The 5,400-nt window shown below is 47.2% G+C and overlaps 1 protein-coding gene across 1 annotated transcript in view; it reads right to left on the bottom strand.

Annotated features, from left to right (window-relative positions):
• The window catches only part of LOC107112072 (ectodysplasin-A receptor-associated adapter protein-like), a 14,972-nt gene that overhangs the window by 3,727 nt on the left and 5,845 nt on the right, over window positions 1-5,400 (bottom strand). The gene's annotated exons all lie outside the window — the stretch shown is intronic.

Below are 5,400 nucleotides of genomic sequence, written 5' to 3'. Positions count from 1 at the left end.
CCGGCCACCCGGCTCTGAGGAGGAGGCAGTGGCGGCAGGGCGGCGGCGAGGCCAGCTACAGAGCGTTCCCTGCGCATGCGCAGGGGACGCTCTGTCACTTTCGGGGGGATGTTTAAATTTTTTTTCAACTTTTTCGATTTTTGTGCACACGTGGGGACTGGCCCACGTGTGCACAAACCTCCCCCCCCACACACAACAAGGCGCCCCCGGAGCGCTGATTTAGCGATCCGCACTCAGGGGGCAACTTGGCTATTAGATATATAGATATGGAGCAGAGGTCCATCAGTGGCTATTAGCTACAAGGTATAGCTAGGGGCTCTGGGGCAAGTGATGCTCTGTCTTCTTGGTGCTGGGGGGGGGTCAACAGTGGGAGGGCTTCAAATGTCCTGGCCCCACTGGTGGACCTCCTGATGGCACCTGGTATTTCTGGCCACTGTGTGACACAGAGTGTTGGATGGGATGGGCCTTTGGCCTGATCCAACATTGGCGTCTCTTATGTTCTTATGTTCTTATGGTAGAAAAAGCCAAGCAGGAACCCATTAGCATAACAGGCCACACCAACAACAGAAACTAATTCGCATATTAGGCCACACCCCCATGTTGCCACACCCAACTTTTGCTTCTTATTCTGTTTACTTTGTTTGTTGTCAAAACCCTGGGCTTTTTTTTGCAGCAGGAACATCTTTGCATGTTAGGCCACAGCCAATCCTAATGAGTTTATGCTGTTAGGTGTGGCCTATTATACTAATGAATTCCTGAGCCCGCCAGAACTCTGTTCCTGTGCGTTCCTGCCCAAAAATAGCCCTGATCGGGAAGAATTGACCATTGAATGCAACAATTGAAGAAGAAGAAGAAGAAGAAGAAGAAGAAGAAGAAGAAGAAGAAGAAGAAGAAGAAGAAGAAGAGAGAAGAGATTGGATTTATACCCCACCCTTTACTCAGAGTCACTCCTTTCCCTTCCCCTCCCCACGACAGACACCTTGTGAGGTAGGCAGGGCTGAGAAGTGGAAGCAGTTGTAGTAAGCTCAAATATCTAGCTTGAAGTATGATTGTGGCAGATGACTGTTTGCGCAGAGAAGTACCAGCCAGGACCAAAAAGAACATGCGCTTCTTTACATCTCTACATCGGTGGTGTTTCATCAGAGTGAGAAGAAGAAGAAGAGATTGGATTGATACCCCACCCTTCACTACCCAAAGGACTCTCAGAGCTGTTTATAATCTCCTTTCCCCTCCCCTCCCCTGTGAGGTAGGTGGGGCTGAGAGAGCTCTTTTGAGAACTCCTTGTGAGAGAACAGCTCTGAGAGAAATTGTGACTAACCCGTCATCCAGCAGCTGCAAGTGGAGGAATGGGGAGTCAAACCCAGTTCTCCCAGATTAGAGTCTGCGCACTTAACCACTACACCAAACTGGCTCTTGAATATGTAGAATCTCGCACACATGAGCTCAGTTAATATTTCAGATTCATCTCACTGTGCACAGTGTTTCTATAAAGCCAGTTCATTTGGAAAGACTATTCTTTGTGTTTTATTTAAAACCACCGTGTTAAACCTCAGAAAGTGCTCATCCATCTGATTCAGACAGTAATTCTCTCAAGGGGGCCCTCTTCTTTCCAGGAATAGGTAAAGGTAAAGGTTCCCTTGCTCAAAAGCCAGTCGAATCCGACTCTAGGGTTACGGTGCTCATCTCAGTTTCAAAGCCGATGAGCCAGCGCTGTCCGAAAACGTTTCTGTGGTCATGTGGCTGGCATGACTCAACACCAAGGCGCACGGAACGCTGTTACCTTCCCACCGAAGTGGGACCTATTTATCAACTTGCAATTTCTTGCTTTCGAACTGCTAGGTTGGCAGGAGCTGGAACTAGAGACAGGAGCTCACTCCGTCTTGCGGCACCCGGGTCTCGAACTGCTGAACATAAGAACATAAGAACATAAGAGACGCCAATGTTGGATCAGGCCAAAGGCCCATCCAGTCCAACACTCTGTGTCACACAGTGGCCAGAAATACCAGTGCCATCAGGAGGTCCAGCAGTGGGGCCAGGACATTAGAAGCCCTCCCACTGTTGACCCCCCCCCAAGCACCAAGAAGACAGAGCATCACTTGCCCCAGAGCCCCTAGCTATACCTTGTGGCTAATAGCCACTGATGGACCTCTGCTCCATATGCTTATCTAATTCCCTTTTGAAGCCGTGTGTTTCTAAAGCTTGGCCACCCAAGCTTTAGAAACTTTACTGTGTGTTTCTAAAGCTTGGCCACCCAAGCTTTAGAAACACACAGTTGAACAAGATTTCCCATACTTAAAATCCAATAACCTTTAAGAACCTCTGTTCCAGTGACAAGATTATGTCCACAGTAAAGTACATGCTGTAAAAAGCATGCCAAGTCGCTATAAACTATTACCATCGAACAAGATTTTTCATGGGCTGATAATAAATGACAAGACCAAAGAAAACTACAAATTTGTCTCTGTGATTCTAAAATACAGTGAATCATTTCTATGGGGAAATGTGTAATTACTGCTTTTTTTCTTTTCTTCCAGAAGGCAGAATTCTAGTTTCTGATGATACTATGCTTGACTGAGAGATTGATTTCTTTGCTGAAATCCATTCATTCATTAGCCTTTATCGGCATGAAAGAAAGAAAACACAAGTAATTACATACAATTTTCAATGCATATATATTATATGTAAGAGCATAGAACAGGGTTCTAAAATCGTAATCAATAATAGCAGGGGTCATTTCCTGCAGGAGGGCACAGGAGCGGAGCTCCGGCAGTAAGGAGCCCAGGGGGCGGGCACATGCAACAAGCCCCACCCCCTGCTCCCAGCAGCCCTCAGTCAGAGCAAGAAGCAGCCAGGTAAGCTGCAGAGCCCCCCCCCCAGCTCCCCGGTCCAAAACAGTCCAGTGGTCCCCGGTCCAAAACAGTCCAGTGGTACCTTTAAGACCAAGTTTTATTCAGGTACAAGCTCTCCCTCCTCTGCGAGGGACAGATCTGCACGTCCCCCCCCCCAATAGCTAGCAATCCAAAACAGTCCAGTGGCACCTTTAAGTCCAAGTTTTATTCAGGTACAAGCTCTCCCTCCACTGCGAGGACAGATCTGCCCGTTTCCCCCCCCCCCATAGCTAGGAATACAAAACAGTCCAGTGGAGCCTGAGCAGTGGGTGTTGCCTTCTGACACACTTCCGGTGATGTCAGGGGGTGTGGCCTATGCAAATGAGTCATGCTAATGAGTTATGTTCATGAACTCCTACACCTCTTTTTCTACGAAATGACCCCTGAATAATAGTATATCAAGTATAAAATATCAAAGGGAACAGGTGTGTTTCAATCTGGTTTTGTAAGTTTCTGATAAAAACTTTCCAACACATATGGTGGTTGTTCCCATGCTGGGGGAATCAATCCAATGACAGTTATAAGTGGAGCACACTCGAAGGGATGGGTTATCTTCTGTTTGTTCTCCATTGTGGCCTCCACACATCTTCCCAAAGAGCAGTCTGGCAGCCACCAGCTAAGTACAGTTCCTCATGTGGCTTTTTTCTTCAACCTCTCTTCCTTTCATTTTTTTGAGAGCCAGTTTGGTGTAGTGGTGAAGTGCGCAGACTCTAATCTGGGAGAACCGGGTTTGATTCCCCACTCCTCCACTTGCACCTGGCTGAATGACCTTGGGCAAGCCACAGTCCTGATAAGAGCTGTTCTTGAAAAAGAGCAGTTTCTGTCAGAGCTCTCTCAGCCCCACCTACCTTGCAGGCTGTCTGTTGTGGGGAGGGGAAGGGAAAGGAGTTTGTAAGCTGCTCTGAGACACCTTTGGGTAGTGAAGGGCGGGATATAAATCCAATCATCTCCTCCTCCTCCTCCTCCAGTTTGGTGTAGTGGTGAAGTGCGCGGACTCTAATCTGGGAGAACCGGGTTTGATTCCCCACTCCTCCACTTGCACCCGGCTGGATGGCCTTGGGCAAGCCGTAGTTCTGATAAGAGCTGTCCTTGAAAAAGAGCAGTTTCTGTCAGAGCTCTCTCAGCCCCACCTACCTCACAGGGTGTCTGTTGTGGGGAGGGGAAGGGAAAGTAGTCTGTAAGCCGCTCTGTGACACCTTTGGGTAGTGAAGGGCGGTGTATTAATCCAATCTCTTCTCTTCTTAAAAAATTGTTTTAACTTTATTACTTCACAAAACAAACCGAAATATAAAACAAACATTTTATCCAAAGAGGGTTCATAACTCTCAGCCAATTGGACCACAGTGACACAAAATTCTTACTATTCACTAAAACAACTCTAACCAGCTGATAAGTATCATCCAATTTATCCAGCCATGCCTGCACATTTGGGAGACTCTTTCAGTTTCCAACTTTAATCTCACAGTTGGAATGGTGAGAAATCACTTTAAAGATGTTTTCTTTGAAGTTCAACCAGAGAGAAAATGAAGAGCCTCTACACAAAGCAAACTTCCAGACATCATCTTCAATTTCATAGCCTAGATTCTGAGCCCACTTACAAGTAAGATTACTTGTAGCAGTAGGCACAATATTAATAATCAGATTATGAAACTTTGAAAGTGTTTCTGAGGCTGCAAAATTAACTTTTCAAATTCATTCATTTTGGCTTAAGGATTATATCCTCGTAAGTCATTCTGCCAAAAATGTTCTCGTCTGCAAATACCCAGTTCATGATATATGACCATCACTGCTTTCCCTCACAACATTGTATTGAATTCTATTCCCCTGAGACACCAATTGCAAGTTCTTATACCAATCTAGATTGACTCTTTCCGATTTACTCAGGGTAGGAAGTTGAAACTTTTGATGTTTGTCTAAATCTCTGGCTGCTGATGATAGAGGCGAGATATCTGGAGAAAGCTTTCTTTTAAATTTATCCCATATTGGTAAAAGCTTACTAATCTATATATCTAATTCCCAAGTTGCCCCCTGCGTGCGGATATCTAAATCCGCACATCGGGGGCACCTGGGGGGCAGGGAGATTTTCCTGCACACTTGGGGCAGTCCCCAGGTGTGCAGAAAAATCTGAAAACTTGGAAAAAATATAGGGGGGATATTTAAATCCTAAAAAAAGTAAGAGCATTCCCTGCACATGCGCAGAGTACGCTCTGGGAATTCTGCAGTGGGCCGGCGGTTGGAGGTTGCTCAGGCCTCGCCGCAGGAGCAGGAGGGGGAGAGGAGATTGGCAGCGACAGCGGCGGCGGCAGAGATTGCTGGAGCCGGGGGGGAGGAGATCAGGAGACAGGTGGCGTCGTCAGAGGAGATCGCCGGAGCCGGGGAAAGGAGGAGATTGGCGGCGGTGGAGACCTCAAGAGTTGGGGGGAGATCGGCGGTGGCAGCGGAGACCTCCAGAGTTGGGGGGAAGAGAAGATCGGCAGCAACAGAGAAGACTGCTGGAGCCAGGGGGGGGAAG

Source organism: Gekko japonicus, unplaced genomic scaffold (assembly GCF_001447785.1).
Source record: "Gekko japonicus isolate JY-2015 unplaced genomic scaffold, Gekko_japonicus_V1.1 scaffold4347, whole genome shotgun sequence".
NCBI lineage: Eukaryota > Metazoa > Chordata > Lepidosauria > Squamata > Gekkonidae > Gekko > Gekko japonicus.
The sequence above is the reverse complement of the archived record's forward strand: the minus strand, read 5'-3'. Positions and strand labels throughout refer to the sequence as shown.